Raw genomic sequence first — 20,024 nt, forward strand, 5'->3', positions numbered from 1 at the left:
TTACTGAGCCCTTCAAATGGTTCTTTGCAGTTCAGAAAAGGGCATTTATCTTTTAGTGATAATTCAAATGTGGAGGCACATTACAATATTTTGGGGGTGTAGCTTGCGCACAGCTGTTGTGCAACCGTGAGTCATTCCAGTTTATCTAATCTGTTGTGTTTTGCTGTGAAAAGGCTGGCTGATGCATAGCTGCTTTTAGCTAAGCAGGTCTTTTTATTTCACATACACTAGTGTTGCTCTCAATTGTATCGGGTTGCACAAAAACAGACAGAACATTAAATACAATTCTATTTCAACTTACTTTGCCCTTTGGGCATGATGGTAGCTGATAACCTTTTAATGTGAAGGGTTTCACTGAAAGTCAGGAACAGTTCCTTCTCAAAATGTGAGATTTATTTAAATAAATAAAAACAGCCCAAACCGATTAAGACCTACAAAAAAACAGGTATTTCCTTGCTCACCTCTCACTCAACCTGGCAGTCTCCCACAAACATTTAAACACCTGTAGTGCATCAACTCAATTAGTGGGAGGAGCCCACAATTAGCCAACCTGTAATAATATAAATAATAATAATATATGCTATTTAGCAGACGCTTTTATCCAAAGCGACTTACAGTCATGTGTGCATACATTCTACGTATGGGTGGTCCCGGGAATCGAACCCACTACCCTGGCGTTACAAGCACCATGCTCTACCAACTGAGCTACAGAAGGACCCCAACCTGTGTTGTCATACCAACATTCCACACACATGTTCAATTGAAGACAATCAACTGATTCAGGCAAAATGGTGGAAAATATATCACTCTATAGCCAGATGAAATGTTGATAGAAAACAGGGCCATTTACACAATATACAGTACATTCATAAATACACAGAGCAAAACTTGGGAAATGTTCAGTCTTTTCTTAAGTGAGGTTGTGTTCACATCGTCACATATGTCATTACATGTTGTTTATGACTATGGACTCACGTATGGTCTGGTGTCATTTGAGAACAGTTGACTAAATCAGTGGTTCTCAATTCTGTCCTCAGGGAACCCCAGCAGTAGTGATGGGAAGTTTGGCTTTTTTTACTGACTCAGATCTTTTTGACTCCTTCAGTCAAGAGAACAAATCTTTCGACTCATTTGAGCCAGTAATGCCCAGAGCACGCAGGACCCTCTACCGATGAACGATGAACTGAAAACTCAAAAGAGTCATGATTCTACAAGCCTCTAGTTCACGTCATTAGGGGCTTATTGGAGCTGTCATTTGTGACTGAAACTTGTAAACGTGTGCTTTATAAAATGCAGGATGTAGTTGTTGACTGCTAGCCATTCAAAAAAGGTTTCTTGAAACATTTGAAACACGATCTAGTTGTGGCCGCAGCTGGACCTCATTGTGAACGACTCTTGGCGAAACGCATTGCTTGACTGCCGTGAGATGATAAGCACAATGCCGTTCGCATGTTCGGGTTTGTTGAGCAGAGGCTGTGTGTATTTTGGTTGTGCAAAGCTGTGTCCATAACATTCAATAATCAATTATTTGCAGTCATTCTTGCACCATGCAATAAATGATCAGTTCTGAACATGTTTTTTTCTTCTATATGCTCATGATATATTTCCCTACAAGGATATGACAGACAGTTGATGGCTGGAGCATGTCTCTGTAGCCGCTGAGCCGGAGGAGCATGAATTAATCCTGCTGTAGTACTCATTGCGGCCACCACTAGCAGGTCAAACAAAGGACTAAAATGAACGAGTCACTCAGAAAAATGAATCATGTCTCTTGAGTCTATCATAGTATTCTCACATTTTGTTTGTGCATTCCGCCGCCTATCATGTTACATTTTGTGCATTTTGTGATAAAAACAATTTTAGGGATGAGAGAAAGGAAACAACACCACCAACTAACCCTACACCTACAGTATACACCACTAAAAATATATACACTGTATGTATATAAAAATACAATACAAACACACCACCTCATTCCACTACTTTGACCCTAACTGATCCTATACCAGGCTGACAACCTGGGAGGACGGGACTCTTTCATTCAACACACCTTGTAACTCTTCTGCATTAAAACCTCGTACACCCAAGTACTTCTCTGCAGCTGCCACCACATCTATTTTCTATGACATACTTTGCATTTCTACAGTACACTTGATAACCATGGCAATGAATGCTAAGAAGCCAACCTTACTGAAGCACAAATTTGTATATAATGTAACATTTTATCCAAAGCAACTTACGGTCATGCGTACATAGATTTTACATATGGCTGGTCCTGAGAATCAAACCCACTACTCTGGCGTTACAAGCGCCATGTACTACCAACTGAGCTACAAAGGACCACATTTTGGCCCATGCCACCTCTGTATTGGCCTATGCCTACTACTCACCCTTGACCCATCCTCCTTTACTCTCTTCACTGTCTCACCTTCTGTTCTATTCTGACCCTGGTAACCTCAACCTGTCTCTCTCACACAGGACACTTTGATCACCAGCAACATTGGCACCCCCACTGTTGATACACACATGTTTTTTTTTACATCAATACTACACATTCCTTTGTCTCATGCCCTCTTGTACACTTCTCACATCTCAGAATCTCCCTCCTACACACTGCTGCAACATAACCTTAATCTTGGCATCTTAAACACCTTAGTGGGTTCAGCACAAAAGCTCTCACGGGATAACTGATATATGCTAAAATGACGTTGTCAGGTAAAGACGGATTCAAACCTCAAAAGGACAGACCGTGTCTTTCTCTGTTTCACCATGCTCCCCACCGGGTCTACGTCATACCAAACGGCGGGCATCATAGACACAGGTAATCTTTCAATCTTTCATTCCACCTCAACACCCAATAATCATTCCTTTCAAAGGCGCCCTGCTCCAGAGAGCAAAGCAAGTCACATATCTTGTACACTTAGAGCTACCTTCACCTATTTAACAGTACCCAAACTATTTTCTACCCAGCCTGAGACTAAATATGGGTCAGCCAAAAGGCAGGACCAATTTTCTCCAAAAATGTAACTCCCACTGGGCTAGAATCATCGTTTGCATGACCACCAGGGCGAGGCTCAGACTCAGAAGTCTTCACCACACCTGCAACCACAGGTGGTCATCCATCCATGCAACCATCATCACTCTCATCAGGTTCAATTTCTAAGCCATCAGAGACAGCAGAGTACGGTTTGTACTTGGCACCGTTCTTCCTCACCACTGTTATACAGTGCCTTCATCCGCTGTAATGCACAGATGGCCTTTCTCCAACACCCAACTTCTGTCCCTTAGCCCAATTTACTAGTCTGGCTATCTCTGGCCTCTCCATGATATGCAAAACCTTGCATCTGAGAGCATAGTCCTCCGGGGCTGACACTTGAGTCGTTCAAAAGAACGAATCATTCTCGACCTGCACATTAGTGCACAATGAATTAACTTTTCAATTAACACAATAACGCCTATGGAATTCTAACAATATACAGTTGAAGTCGGAAGTTTACATAAACCTTAGCCAAATACATTTAAACTCAGTATTTCACAATTCCTGACATTTAATCCTAGTAAAAAGTCCCTGTCTTAGGTCAGTTAGGATCACCACTTTATTTTAAGAATGTGAAATGTCAGAATAATAGTAAGAGAGAATGATTTATTTCAGCTTTTATTTCTTCATCACATTCCCAGTGGGTCAGACGTTTACATACACTCAATTAGTATTTGGTAGCATTGCCTTTAAATTGTTTAACTTGGGTAAAATGTTTCAGGTAACCTTGAATTTTGGCCCATTCCTCCTGACAGAGCTGGTGTAACTGAGTCAGGTTTGTAGGCCTCCTTGCTAGCACATGCTATTTCAGTTCTGCACACAAATTTGCTATAGGATTGAGGTCAGTGCTTTGTCATGGCCACTCCAATACCTTGACTTTGTTGTCCTTAAGCCATTTTGCCACAACTTTGGAAGTATGCTTGTTGTCATTGTCCATTTGCGACCAAGCTTCAACTTCCTGACTGATGTCTTGAGATATTACTTCAATATATCCACATAATTTTCCATTCTCATAATGCCATCTATTTTGTGAAGTGCACCAGTCCCTCGTGCAGCAAAGCACCCCCACAACATGATGCTGTCACTCCCGTGCTTCATGGTTGGGATGGTGTTCTTCGGCTTACAAGCCTCCCCTTTTTCCTCCAAACATAACAATGGTCATTAAGGCCAAACAGTTCTATTTTTGTTTCATCAGACCAGAGGACATTTCTCCAAAAATAACGATCTTTGTCCCCATGTGCAGTTGCAAACCGTAGTCTGGCTTTTTTATGGCGGTTTTGGAGCAGTGGCTTCTTCCTTGCTGAGCGGCCTTTCAGGTTATGTCGATTTAGGACTCTTTTTACTGTGGGTATAGATACTTTTGTACCTGTTTCCTCCATCTTCACAAAGTCCTTTGCTGTTGTTCTGGGATTGATTTGCACTTTTCGCACCAAAGTACATTCATCTCTAGGAGACAGAACGCCTCTCCTTCCTGAGTGGTATGATGGCTGCGTGGTCCCATGGTGTTTATACTTGCATACTATTGTTTGTACACATGAACGTGGTACCTTCAGGTGTTTGGAAATTGCTCACGAGCATGAAGATTTGATACAGAGTGATTAGCAAAGCATATACAGATAAGGCATATTGATTCAATATTTTAAAATATTTAAAAATATAATAATCTTAATTTTAACATTAACAATTTGTGCAGTAGGATCATAGTTTGAGAGCATCATTTAATAAAATGTCTTCAACATGAAGGTCACAGATCAGACCTGTGGAGAAAGAACTTGTATAAACAAAGTACTATTTCAACTCCTCTCTCAGATATTACATAATCTGTAGAAGAAATGTTACTTCCTCTCTCCATCTCTCTCACTCCCCCCTTATCAGGACAACATCACTGTCAGAGAGACCTCTGATTGGCATATATGTATATCAGGATGGTCAGCATCACCAAACTTTCCATTAGAGAGGTATGGGTACATTCTCTCAGTAAACGTGTATTTGTAGATGTGTGTTATGTCTTTCAGGTCGTAGAAAGACACCTCCCTCTTGTCATAGTCCAGCTGCACACTGGTCCTCTGGGGTTCCCTCTTCAGTGTGAGACTTATCGCCTGCACTATATTTACCTCTCCTCAAATATATGGATTAGTATCTATACACCGTGGTTGCAAATATTTCCTTCTTCCTGTTGATTGACTCCACACCTATATACCAGTGAGAGTGGTCCCCTACCTCAATCTCCCAGCTGTCTTTTCTTGACCTGAACCCTTCAGAGCCCAGAACATTGGCGTAAATGTTGTTCCTCTCTGGGTTGTCAGGGAGCTGCTGCCTTTTTTCTAAATGTCTCACAGTGGTCAGATCATCAGACGGAGAGAGCCTACATTCAGCAGTATTGGAGTCCAGAATCACAAGAGTGTACTTGACAATCCTTCGTATCTTCTTCCAGACTATGAACTGCAGATTTCCCAGGTGTTTGACCACATCTACCAGTGCTCCTGAGACCAGCTGTGGATCTGGCAGTGTGAACTGGGCTCTGGAGCTTGTCTGGGTGTGTTTGTAGCTTGGGAGATGACACATTCTGTTTCCGCAGGTTCTGTTTCCCAGCAGGGATGATTTCTGTAAGAGAGGTGATCTGGTCCTGAATGTTCTTTCTCTCTGGCGATCATCTTACCCTTCTCCTTCTCTTCCTCCCTCCGTGCAGTCAGTCTGGCCTCCTCTTCCTCTCTCAGGAACTGGTGAAGCTTCTCAAGCTCCCCCTGATCTGCCTCTCTGTCGCTCCCAGCTGCTCCCTGGAGCATTACATGTCTCCTTAAGTCTTCACATTTGGTCTACTTGTCCTGCAGTGACTAAAACAGATGTTAGTTTTTCCTTCAGGTCTTGCTGTAAGGGTATGAATGTGTGTCCATGGTCATCAGGAGATTCACATTTGTGACCCACAGCTCTCTGCTTAACCTTACATAACCACTTTGGTTCATCTGTATGTTTACTACAAATTGTCTCTCTGTCATCCTTTGGATAACTATCATTTCTCCCTTCCCTGGACCCTCCTGCGTTCTATATCCCTGCATATTTGTCAGCCAGCTCCTTTAATGAAAAATGAATTGCAGCATCCTTAGAAGATTTCCTCTTACAGACAAGACAGTTCTTGTTTTTGGTCTGATCCCAGTATTTGTCCAGGCAGCTGGAACATAAGCTGTGGTGGCAGTCCAGAGAAACAGCTGATATCTCAAAGTGCTGTACAGAAACCCAGCCTAAAACCCCAAACAGCAAACAATGCAGGCGTAGAAGCACGGTGGCTAGGAAAAACTCCCTAGAAAGGCCAAAACCTAGGAAGAAACCTAGAGAGGAACCAGGCTATGTGGGGTGGCCAGTCCTCTTCTGGCTGTGCCGGGTGGAGATTATAACAGAACATGGCCAAGATGTTCAAATGTTCATAAATTACCAGCATGGTCGAATAATAATAAGGCAGAACAGTTGAAACTGGAGCAGCAGCACGGTCAGGTGGACTGGGGACAGCAAGGAGTCATCATGTCAGGTAGTCCTGGGGCATGGTCCTAGGGCTCAGGTCCTCCGAGAGAGAGAAAGAAAGAGAGAAGGAGAGAATTAGAGAACGCACACTTAGATTCACACAGGACACCGAATAGGACAGGAGAAGTACTCCAGATATAACAAACTGACCCTAGCCCCCCGACACATAAACTACTGCAGCATAAATACTGGAGGCTGAGACAGGAGGGGTCAGGAGACACTGTGGCCCCATCCGAGGATAGCCCCAGACATGGCCAAACAGGAAGGATATAACCCCACCCACTTTGCCAAAGCACAGCCCCCACACCACTAGAGGGATATCTTCAACCACCAACTTACCATCCTGAGACAAGGCTGAGTATATAGCCCACAAAGAACACACTAAAACCAAATAAAAGACCCCACACTTCTAAATCAAACAGAATATTAACCACTAACAAATATTAATTAATAGGTGGGTTGTTTGTGGGTGCTGATGTGTGTGTAGCAAAAATCGTAGGGTAAACACAAACAGCATAGCAAGGCCTAAGCTTAATTTGGGAGTTTCCTTAACTGCTGAAATCAGGGCACTTTTAACTGCTCTCCTAAGGAAGCGTTTCAAAGGGATAGATATAGAATATTTGATAAACATTCAAAAAAAACTTGGTAGCAGACATTCCATCAGAAAGAAAATAAACATGTACTTAGTTTTCCGCCCTAAAAACTCTTAATCATTTATCGAGTTTACTGCATCTTGGGCAGGAAGTCTCGATAAACCCATGCGTATACAGAATTATACTTCAGACACATTTATACTTCAGACACATCAGATGATAGAGTGTCCCATAAAGCTGAATTGGGCACCTTCTAAGGTAAACAAACTTTCTTGTAATCGTAATCTTTCGCAGTTGCATTGACATGTAATTCTGTACAAACTGTCCCTAATTTCCCCACTGCGTCGGTCACAGCCTGTTTGAGTTCAGTGTGTACTGGCGGCTATCTATTGTTCCACAGAAAGGTTATCTCTAACCCAAACAACAGATGACTTAACCACGAGAGCAGTGGACCAGGCCTTGAAGAGTTAGCAGCATCTAATTTAATATCAGTCCCAATGCTCAATTCGTCTGTCTTACTCCTTCAAATTACTAAGATTATTGCCTTATTGGATTGCTATCTGAAAGCCAATTACCATTCACTTTGTTACTTTCAATAGTCTCCATAATCTCTTTACTTCTACTAAAACCGCCTCTTTCCAGTAAAACAAAAAATAATCTCAATCACTACTCCTAATTCACACGGATCACACTCAAACAATGTTCTGCTTTTCCCCCTATTGCAAAGTTTAAAACAAACATGATAACTTTCTCCATATTGGAAGGCATTGTTTTCATTTTAGTATACCTTCAAAAAGTTACTCTATATATATCTTTTTTTACCAATCTCTGTCGGATATTCACTTTCTGCTTCAATATTTATTAAATGTCTATTATTTTAAGATTCCTATGTAATGCTTTGGAGGGATCAATATGTATTAACTGGGTTGGCACTTTATCAGTCCCCAGTAGATGTCATGCTCTGTCCATAATAAGTCACTACCTAACACTTTAAACAATTGAGTAGGTGAAGACAGAAAATCATTGGTTCTATTTAACAGGATACGGGCTTATTTAAAAATGTCGTACCAGGGTGGAGGAAATCACATAAGCATGTATAGTTTTATTGGTTAGTGGTAAATCAAGTCCCGTTCAATGCTTTAACCTCATCTTCATCAAAGGATCCATAAAGGGACCACTCTGAACAGAATACCTTTTTACACCACTTACGAACATCTGCATGTGGTCTGTGCAAGCTGTATATATGTATTTTGTCTATTCTTACTTCATCAGATCATCATCGTAATAACCCATTATACAAATATTCTGTTACTTTATCTCTAGTAACCCATTATGCATTTGTATACATTTAGAAATGTATACATCTTTAGGTTTTCACCTCCACACTACAGCAACAATCACAGCGCAGCAGCCCGAGAGGTACAAATATCTTTCAATGGCTTCTCCTGTCAGTGCTCACTACCTATAGATCTAAAAAACTCAGCCCACACAGAACTGGTTGGGGTATCCATTCTTTCACGCACTCAGTAATCCTCTTTCATACTGGAGCTAGTCCCCTGATAAGCTTTCATTCACTCTGTACAGTCAGCTTAATATCCACATTTCAATCTCTTTAAACATTCAAATTTCAATCAATCATTTTATTATCCAAATTCCAAGGAGCTAATCACCCAAATGTCAATCAATCAGCTTATTTTCCAAATTCAATACACAACTTTCACATCCACATCCACTTAGTACTATTCCCAAACACACTCGGTAATCTCCCTTATTACCAGTTTTTATTTTTTTTTTTTTTATTTCACCTTTATTTAACCAGGTAGGCTAGTTGAGAACAAGTTCTCATTTGCAACTGCGACCTGGCCAAGATAAAGCATAGCAGTGTGAACAGACAACACAGAGTTACACATGGAGTAAACAATTAGCAAGTCAATAACACAGTAGAAAAAAATGGGCAGTCTATATACAATGTGTGCAAAAGGCATGAGGAGGTAGACGAATAATACAATTTTGCAGATTAACACTGGAGTGATAAATGATCAGATGGGCATGTACAGGTAGAGATATTGGTGTGCAAAAGAGCAGAAAAGTAAATAAATAAAAACAGTATAAAAACAGTATGGGAATGAGGTAGGTGAAAAAGGGTGAGCTATTTACCTATAGACTATGTACAGCTGCAGCGATCGGTTAGCTGCTCGGATAGCTGATGTTTGAAGTTGGTGAGGGAGATAAAAGTCTCCAACTTCAGCGATTTTTGCAATTCGTTCCAGTCACAGGCAGCAGAGTACTGGAACGAAAGGGGGCCAAATGAGGTGTTGGCTTTAGGGATGATCAGTGAGATACACCTGCTGGAGCGCGTGCTACGGATGGGTGTTGCCATCGTGACCAGTGAACTGAGATAAGGCGGAGCTTTACCTAGCATGGACTTGTAAATGACCTGGAGCCAGTGGGTCTGGCGACGAATATGTAGTGAGGGCCAGCCGACTAGAGCATACAAGTCGCAGTGGTGGGTGGTATAAGGTGCTTTAGTGACAAAACGGATGGCACTGTGATAGACTGCATCCAGTTTGCTGAGTAGAGTGTTGGAAGCCATTTTGTAGATGACATCGCCGAAGTCGAGGATCGGTAGGATAGTCAGTTTTACTAGGGTAAGCTTGGCAGCGTGAGTGAAGGAGGCTTTGTTGCGGAATAGAAAGCCGACTCTGGATTTGATTTTTGATTGGAGATGTTTGATGTGAGTCTGGAAGGAGAGTTTGCAGTCTAGCCAGACACCTAGGTACTTATAGATGTCCACATATTCAAGGTTGGAACCATCCAGGGTGGTGATGCTAGTCGGGCATGCGGGTGCAGGCAGCGATCGGTTGAAAAGCATGCATTTGGTTTTACTCGCGTTTAAGAGCAGTTGGAGGCCACGGAAGGAGTGCTGTATGGCATTGAAGCTCGTTTGGAGGTTTGATAGCACAGTGTCCAATGACGGGCCGAAAGTATATAGAATGGTGTCGTCTGCGTAGAGGTGGATCAGGGAATCGCCCGCAGCAAGAGCAACATCATTGATATATACAGAGAAAAGAGTCGGCCCGAGAATTGAACCCTGTGGCACCCCCATAGAGACTGCCAGAGGACTGGACAGCATGCCCTCTGATTTGACACACTGAACTCTGTCTGCAAAGTAATTGGTGAACCAGGCAAGGCAGTCATCCGAAAAACTGAGGCTGTTGAATCTGCCGATAAGAATTTGGTGATTGACAGAGTCGAAAGCCTTGGCGAGGTCGATGAAGACGGCTGCACAGTACTGTCTTATATCGATGGCGGTTATGATATCATTTAGTACCTTGAGTGTGGCTGAGGTGCACCCGTGACCGGCTCGGAAAACCAGATTGCACAGCGGAGAAGGTACGGTGGGATTCGAGATGGTCAGTGACCTGTTTGTTGACTTGGCTTTCGAAGACCTTAGATAGGCAGGGCAGGATGGATATAGGTCTATAGCAGTTTGGGTCCAGGGTGTCTCCCCCTTTGAAGAGGGGGATGACTGCGGCAGCTTTCCAATCCTTGGGGATCTCAGACGATATGAAAGAGAGGTTGAACAGGCTGGTAATAGGGGTTGCGACAATGGCGGCAGATAGTTTCAGAAATAGCGGGTCCAGATTGTCAAGCCCAGCTGATTTGTACGGGTCCAGGTTTTGCAGCTCTTTCAGAACATCTGCTATCTGGATTTGGGTAAAGGAGAACCTGGAGAGGCTTGGGTGAGGAACTACGGGGGGGCGGAGCTGTTGGCCGAGGTTGGAGTAGCCAGGCGGAAGGCATGGCCAGCCGTTGAGAAGTGCTTATTGAAGTTTTCGATAATCATGGATTTATCGGTGGAGACCGTGTTTCCTAGCCTCAGTGCAGTGGGCAGCTGGGAGGAGGTGCTCTTGTTCTCCATGGACTTCACAGTGTCCCAGAACTTTTTGGAGTTGGAGCTACAGGATGCAAACTTTTGCCTGAAGAAGCTGGCCTTAGCTTTCCTGACTGACTGCGTGTATTGGTTCCTGACTTCCCTGAACAGTTGCATATCACGGGGCTATTTGATGCTATTGCAGTCCGCCACAGGATGTTTTTGTGCTGGTCGAGGGCAGTCAGGTCTGGAGTGAACCAAGGGCTGTATCTGTTCTTGGTTCTGCATTTTTGAACGGAGCATGCTTATCCAAAATGGTGTGCATCTTCAACAATTCTCTGTCATTACCTCCTACGCACCATATGCATCTTCACTATACATATAAAATAGCACAGTGTGCACTTTATGCTATTCTCTACCAGTGGCTGCAGACCATGTAGACATTTTTCTTATACAGTGCCTTGCGAAAGTATTCGGCCCCCTTGAACTTTGCGACCTTTTGCCACATTTCAGGCTTCAAACATAAAGATATAAAACTGTATTTTTTTGTGAAGAATCAACAACAAGTGGGACACAATCATGAAGTGGAACAACATTTATTGGATATTTCAAACTTTTTTAACAAATCAAAAACTGAAAAATTGGGCGTGCAAAATTATTCAGCCCCTTTACTTTCAGTGCAGCAAACTCTCTCCAGAAGTTCAGTGAGGATCTCTGAATGATCCAATGTTGACCTAAATGACTAATGATGATAAATACAATCCACCTGTGTGTAATCAAGTCTCCGTATAAATGCACCTGCACTGTGAGTGTCTCAGAGGTCCGTTAAAAGCGCAGAGAGCATCATGAAGAACAAGGAACACACCAGGCAGGTCCGAGATACTGTTGTGAAGAAGTTTAAAGCCGGATGTGGATACAAAAAGATTTCCCAAGCTTTAAACATCCCAAGGAGCACTGTGCAAGCGATAATATTGAAATGGAAGGAGTATCAGACCACTGCAAATCTACCAAGACCTGGCCGTCCCTCTAAACTTTCAGCTCATACAAGGAGAAGACTGATCAGAGATGCAGCCAAGAGGCCCATGATCACTCTGGATGAACTGCATAGATCTACAGCTGAGGTGGGAGACTCTGTCCATAGGACAACAATCAGTCGTATATTGCACAAATCTGGCCTTTATGGAAGAGTGGCAAGAACAAAGCTATTTCTTAAAGATATCCATAAAAAGTGTTGTTTAAAGTTGAATGAAACCAAAAGTCAGATGAAACCAAAATTGAACTTTTTGGCAACAATGCAAAACGTTATGTTTGGCGTAAAAGCAACACAGCTCATCACCCTGAACACACCATCCCCACTGGCAAACATGGTGGTGGCAGCATCATGGTTTGGGTCTGCTTTTCTTCAGCAGGGATAGGGAAGATGGTTAAAATTGATGGGAAGATGGATGGAGCCAAATACAGGACCATTCTGGAAGAAATCCTGATGGAGTCTGCAAAAGACCTGAGACTGGGACGGAGATTTGTCTTCCAACAAGACAATGATCCAAAACATAAAGCAAAATCTACAATGGAATGGTTCAAAAATAAACATATCCAGGTGTTAGAATGGCCAAGTCAAAGTCCAGACCTGAATCCAATCGAGAATCTGTGGAAAGAACTGAAAACTGCTGTTCACAAATGCTCTCCATCCAACCTCACTGAGCTCGAGCTGTTTTGCAAGGAGGAATGGGGAAAAAATTCAGTCTTTCGATGTACAAAACTGATAGAGACATACCCCAAGCGACTTACAGCTGTAATCACAGCAAAGGTGGCGCTACAAAGTATTAACTTAAGGGGCTGAATAATTTTGTATGCCCAAGTTTGAAATATCCAATAAATGTCGTTCCACTTCATGATTGTGTCCCACTTGTTGTTGATTCTTCACAAAAAAATACAGTTTTATATCTTTATGTTTGAAGCCTGAAATGTGGCAAAAGGTCGCAAAGTTCAAGGGGGCCGAATACTTTCGCAAGGCACTGTAAATACCTACAGACAGCTGTCGTGGCATGGTACCATTACTTGTCCTCGCTCTAGTCTTCTCTCTAAGACTAACTCTAGCCCTCTTCATTTCATATGTATCTTCAACGGTTCCTCTATAGTCTCTACAGTCGCCATAGTCTTTACAGTATCCATGATCCCTGAACATTTGTCGTCCCTAAGCATCCATAGTCCCAATAGCATCCATAGTCCCTATAGTTATAGCAATCTATGGTCCCTACAGCATCTATAGTCCCTCAGCATCATAGTATCAATAGTTTATATAGTCATAAACGCTATGGTTTCTATAGGCTCTTTAGTCTTGCCGCTTCCCGTACATGTAAATAACTCCCCGTATTCAAAAACACCTTGTGTTATTTTGTAGGCTAGTGGAACCCTCCTTCTACATCTTTATGTTAAATTTGATTGGTTTTATATTTTTATTTTATTTTATACAGATTCATTTAAATTTTTGTGGTTGATGTGTATCCTCCTGGTCAGCTCCTGGTCAGCTCACAGTAAGGGTTTGGTCTGGGCGGGTCCTCGTCCTCTTTTGGTCAGACGGGAATTCCCCTCACGCTTCACAAAATGCTCCACCGGTTTTCCTCGCAGACCCCCACTGGAAAGCTCTGTAGGCTGAATCAATCATGCTGTTCGTGATGCCAAATTGTTGTGGACATTCTTACACAGGGACACTCAAAGTCAAAGTTAAATTAATCATTATTTATTTGTCAGTGTGCTGGAGAGGTTCTAACCAACTCAATTTACCATAGTACACATGCCAATCAGGAGCTCTTCCTGGGAAGTCTCAGCGGTTGTCTTATATACGGCTATAAACAGACAAGTTATATTTGCATGATTTAGCATAATTAATTAATCATTACCATTTTGTTTAATTCATGTGACCTACCAATACTGGTTCATAACATGTGATAGATCAATACCTCATGAGGCTTCTTTTCTCTCAGCTGAAACCTTGAAACTGAGACATTTTTCATTTCAAACTGAGACCTCTTTCTTTTCTTCTGAAAACAAGGTCTGGGCATACTGCCAAGTTGCAGCTACTGATAGTGAGGATTTGTTCAGTCAGCATTCTTGCATGAACACGGAAATGGGTTTATAGAACAGCACATGAATAGAACACAGACATTTGTTATAAGAAAGCACTAACATAAAAATGTCCATTACAATACATTTATAAAAAATGTAAAGTTGAATGGCTTGAGTCAATAAACATTCAACTATTTTAAGTAAATAAATAAGTTCAGGATGAAACATGTGCAACAAGTCACATAATAAGTTGCATGGACTCCCTCAGTGTGCAATAATAGTGTTCACCATGATTTTTAAATGATTACCTCATCTATATACCCCACACATACAATTATCTGCAAGGTCCTACAGTCGAGCAGTGAAATTCAAGCACAGATTCATCCACAAAAACCAGGGAGGTTTTCCAATGGTTCGCAAAGAAGGGCACCTATTGGTAGATGGGTAAATAGCAGACATTGAATATCCCTTTGAACATGGTGCAGTTATTAATTACACTTTGGATGGTGTATCCCAGTCATTACAAATACATAAACAGGCACCCTTTCTAACTCAGCTGCCCGGAGGGGAAGGAAACAGCTCAGTAATTTCATCATGAGTCTAATGGGGATTTATAACAGTTACAGAGGTTAAATGGCTGCAATGGGAGATAACTGAGGATGGGTCAACAACACTGTAGTTACTCCATACTAGTAACATAAATGACAGAGTAAAAAAAAGGAAGCCTGTACAGAATATAAATATTCCTAAACATGCATCCTGTTTGCAATAAGGCACTAAAGTAATACTGCCAACACAAAAATCCAAAACATCATTGATGACACTGAGTGGCCTAGTTAAAGTTTTGACTTAAATCGGATTGAAAATCTATGGCAAGACATGAAAATGGCTGTCTAGCAATAATCAACAACAAACGTGACAGAGCTTGAAGAGTTTTTTAAAGAATAAATGGGCAAATATTGTACAATCCAGGTGTGCAAAGCTCTTAAATACTTACCCAGAAAGACTCACAGCTGTAATCGATGGCAAAGGTGATTTTACATACAGGACGTTATGCACACTAGAGCTGTCACTTTATTTTCAAAAGTCAAATTTCTTCAACGAATCTACCTCTGTTACAGAAAGTTCAAAGATTAAACATTTGATTAACACACGAGCCATGTCCTGCAGTCAAATGACCTAGTGGCCTTGTGCTGGACATTTGTAATGTTTGTTATTTTCTAATAACACATTTCTGTATTCCATTCATGTGCTTTTCTAATAACCATTACCTGTGTTCCTGCAAGTGACTGACTGAACGAATCCCCACTATCAGTAGCTGCAATTTTGCAGTATGCCCAGAACTTTGTTTTGAGAACAAAATATATCTCAGTTTCAAGGTCTCAGCTTAGAGAAAAAGCCTTGTGAGGTATCGGTCTGTCACATGATATGAAACAGTATTGATCGGTCACATGAATGAAACAAAATGGGTGTGATTAATTAATTATGTTAAATCATGTAAATATAAGTTGTCTGTGTATAGCTGTATTGTCACACCCTGACTTTAGATATCCTTATTATTCTCTATGTTTGGTTAGGTCAGGGTGTGACTCGGGTGGGAAATTCTATGTTTTCTGTTTCTTTGTTTTTGGCCGAGTGTGGTTCCCAATCAGGCAGCTATCTATCATTGTCTCTTACTGGGGATCATACTTAGGCAGCCCTTTTTCCCACCATTAGGTTGTGGGATCTTGTTTTCTGTTTAGTTACTGTTGCCTGACAGAACTCTTCGTTTTCAATTTTGTTATTTTGTTTTAGTGTTTTTTACATTCAAATCATGAACACCTTCCACGCTGCGCCTTGGTCTACTTTTTCTACCACCAACGAGAGCCGTTACATGTATATAAGACAACCTCTGGGACTGCCCCAGCAGAGCTCCTGACAGACAGACGTTCACAATAGTGCATCAAGTTTGTTGGAAGCTCTCCAGCGCGCTGACAATAAACAATTAATAATTTAAGATTGACTTTGAGTGTCCCTGTGTAATAATTTCCACAACAGCCTGATGGGTGGAATGTTAATCATATTTTTCACAATTGATTAACATTGTTTAAAAAACCCACAGAATATCCAGTGTTTCTATATCAAACAATTTTGTTATATTTCAGTGTTTTGTGATGTGTTTATAAAGTGCAATATTGGAATGCAAACTCAAAATGGAATACATTTCAACTCTATATCTGACATGGTACATGTGTCTTCTTTTTTTAAGCCAATAATCATGTGTGTGAGGTGTATACTTTTGTTTCAAAGTAGATTTGTTTAAGATGACCAAGAAACACCCTGATTTAGCCCACTGCAGTATAAGGTTAAATGGGAACACCGGTCATTTTCTCCAAATTCATATTGTTCTCGGGGTACAATGACTTTGTAGAAGAAAGATGGATACTTTCCACTGCTCAATTACCTTCCTGTATCTGCAAGTTAAGCTTTTGCAGCCTCCTTATCTCCAAGTCCTTATTTTAGACTCTAGCTACATGCACTGAACAAAAATATACATACAACATGTAAAGTGTTGGTCCCATGTTTCATAAAAGAACCCAGAAATGTTGCATTCACACAAAAATCGTATTTCTCAAAAATGTTATGCACAAATGGGTTTACATCCCTGTTAGTGAGCATTTCTCTTTTACCAAGATAATTCAGTCTTCTGACAAGTGTGGCATATTAAGAAGCTGATTAAACAGCATGGTTATTACACAGCTGCACCTTGTGCTGGGGACAATAAAAGTCTACTTTAAAAAATGTACAGTTTTGTCACACAACACAATGCCATAGACGATACATGTTGAAGGAGTGTGCAATTGGATGTTCATTTCAATACCATAAGCCGCCTCCAACGTCCTTTTAGAGAATTTGGCAATATGTCCAACCAGCCTCGCAACTGCAGACAATGTGTATGGCATCGTGTGGATGATGTCAACCTTGTAAACAGAGTGCCCCAATGTGGCGGTGGGGTTATGGTAATACCAGGCATAAGCTATGGACAAATGCATTTTATTGATGGCAATTTGAATGCACAGAGATACTGTGATGAGATCCTGAGGCCCATTGTTGTGCCATTCATCTGCTGCCATCACCTCGTGTTTCAGCATAATAATGCACGGCCCCATGTCGCAAGGATCTGTACACAATTCCTGGAAGCTGAAAATGTCCCAGTTCTTCAATGGCCTGCATAATCACCAGACATGTCACCCATTGAGCAAGTTTGGGATGCTCTGGATTGACATGTACGACAGCATGTTCCAGGTCCTTCCAATATCCAGGAACTTTGCACAGCCATTGAAGAGGAGTGGGCAACATTCCACAGGCCACAATCAGTAGCTCTTTGCGAAGGAGATGTGTCGAGCTGCATGAGGAAAATCATGGTCACACCAGATACTGCCTGGTTTCTTGGTCCACACATTTCAAACAATTTAAATTAGTCACCCGAAGTATTGTCATTATACCCTGATGAAGACAGCTTGTCTGTTGGTTATAAAAAATATTGCGTCTGAGCTCCAAGAGTGTGAGGATCTCCTTTTCTTATTCAAGTGTTCTGCTCCGCTAGCCAGCACCTTTCCTAAACAGGTGTGTGTTTCTTTCGCATCCAGATTTTCCATCCAATTGGTGACACATTTTCAAGAGAATATTTTAAAATCAGCATAAATAAATTATGCGCATTTCCCCATCAGTGGTGTGTTTCCACCAAAAGGAGTTGTGGATAAAAACTAGTGCATGCGATGTAGCGCACACAAACAAGGCAGGATTAAGAAATCACAGGCCCTGGGGACTTTTGTTTTATCTCGCTCAAATGTTGTGCACAAGTTTGTGAGCATTTCCCCTTTGCCAAGATAATCCATCCACCTGACAGGTGTGGCATATCAAGAAGCTGATTAAACGGCATGATCATTAGAGTAACTAGCCCCCTGGGGTAACTGTACTCCCCACCCCCATAATTCACATTAAGACCACAAGATGTCACAATTCTTTCCCCAAGACTTTCCCTGGCTGCCACTGCTCTCGCTCAACAAAAAAATGTTCTGTGTCATCACAACTTTTGGAAATATTTCAACAAAACGATTTTGTGGTAAGTTGATCTTGAAATTTGGAAAAAGTTGTAGATATATCGCAATGAAGTTAGATCTATGACTGTTTTTACATAGATATATGCACAAGTAGGAAAGCCTTGAGATAAATAATCCACTTGTTTATTTGTGAAAAATGTAGATACTTTTTGAGTGAAGTAGTAATATGTTGGATGATTGTGTTAGGGGAAACTAACACCCCCCATTAAGGGGGAACTAACCCCTGTTACTTTATAGTACTTTATACTTTATAGCCTTTTGCTATTGCTATTAAATGTTATATTCCAATGTTATTTAATGTTATATTCCATTCCAGTGTTATATTCCAATATTTGTATTTATTTATTAAACACCCCCCCCCCCCACACACCCCCATAATTCATTAAAATAATGAAAATAAGACTTTAAATATTACTCACTAAAGAATTTCTAAATAGAATGATACAATTAATTTTAAAATATGCCATAACCTTCTACCGGGGTAAATGGCACCTCCGCAGGCCAGATAACCCATGGAAGGGGGGAGTATTCAATTGGCATGCTGACTGCAGGGATATCCAAAAGAGCTGTTCCAGAGAATGTTATGTTAATATCTCTACCAAAAGCCGCCTCTAACGTAGTTTTAGAGAATTTGGTAGTACATCCAACCGGCCTCACAACCGCAGACCTCGTGTCACCATGCCAGCCTAGGACCTCCACATCCCGCTTCTTTAGCTGGGGGATCATCTGAGGAGGGGGAGAGGGGATTCTGATGAGTATTTCTGTATGTAATAAAGCCCTTTTGTGGGGAAAAATGAATTCTGATTGGGTCTGACACCTCAGTGGGTGGGTCTGACTCCCCAGTGTGTGGGCCTAGCAGATGTTAATGCGAGTGAAGCGAAATGCATGTGCTTCTAGTTCCGACAATGCAGTAATAACCAACAAGTAATCTAACTAACAATTCCAAAACTACTGTCTTATACACAGTGTAAGGGGATAAAGAATATGTACATAAAGATATATGAATGAGTGACGGTACAGAGCAGCATAGGCAAGATACAGTAGATGGTATCGAGTACAGTATATACATATGAGATGAGTATGTAAACAAAGTGGCATAGTTAGTGGCTAGTGATACATGTATTACATAAGGATGCAGTAGATTATATAGAATACAGTATATACGTATACATATGAGATGAATAATGTAGGGTATGTAAACATTATATTAGGTAGCATTGTTTAAAGTGATATATTTTACATCATTTCCCATCAATTCCCATTATTAAAGTGGCTGGAGTTGAGTCAGTGTGTTGGCAGCAGCCACTCAATGTTAGTGGTGGCTGTTTAACAGTCTGATGGCCTTGAGATAGAAGCTGTTTTTCAGTCTCTCGGTCCCAGCTTTGATGCACCTGTACTGTCCTCGCCTTCTGGATGATAGCGGGGTGAACAGGCAGTGGCTCGGGTGGTTGTTGTCCTTGATGATCTTTATGGCGGTGGTGGTGTAGGTGTCCTGGAGGGCAGGTAGTTTGCCCCCGGTGATGCGTTGTGCAAACCTCACTACCCTCTGGAGAGCCTTACGGTTGTGGGCGGAGCAGTTGCCGTACCAGGCGGTGATACAGCCCGCCAGGATGCTCTCGATTGTGCATCTGTAGAAGTTTGTGAGTGCTTTTGGTGACAAGCCGAATTTCTTCAGCCTCCTGAGGTTGAAGAGGCGCTGCTGCTCCTTCTTCACGATGCGGTCTGTGTGAGTGGACCAATTCAGTTTGTCTGTGATGTGTATGCCGAGGAACTTAAAACTTACTACCCTCTCCACTACTGTTCCATCGATGTGGATAGTGGGGTGTTCCCTCAAG

General features: G+C 41.6%; 1 pseudogene; it reads right to left on the reverse strand.

Annotated features, from left to right (window-relative positions):
- Positions 1 to 4,908: 4,908 nt before the first annotated feature.
- The window catches only part of LOC127907077 (zinc-binding protein A33-like), a 50,352-nt pseudogene continuing 35,236 nt past the window's right edge, over positions 4,909 to 20,024 (reverse strand).

This window comes from Oncorhynchus keta, chromosome 14, assembly GCF_023373465.1.
Source record: "Oncorhynchus keta strain PuntledgeMale-10-30-2019 chromosome 14, Oket_V2, whole genome shotgun sequence".
NCBI classification, from domain to species: domain Eukaryota; kingdom Metazoa; phylum Chordata; class Actinopteri; order Salmoniformes; family Salmonidae; genus Oncorhynchus; species Oncorhynchus keta.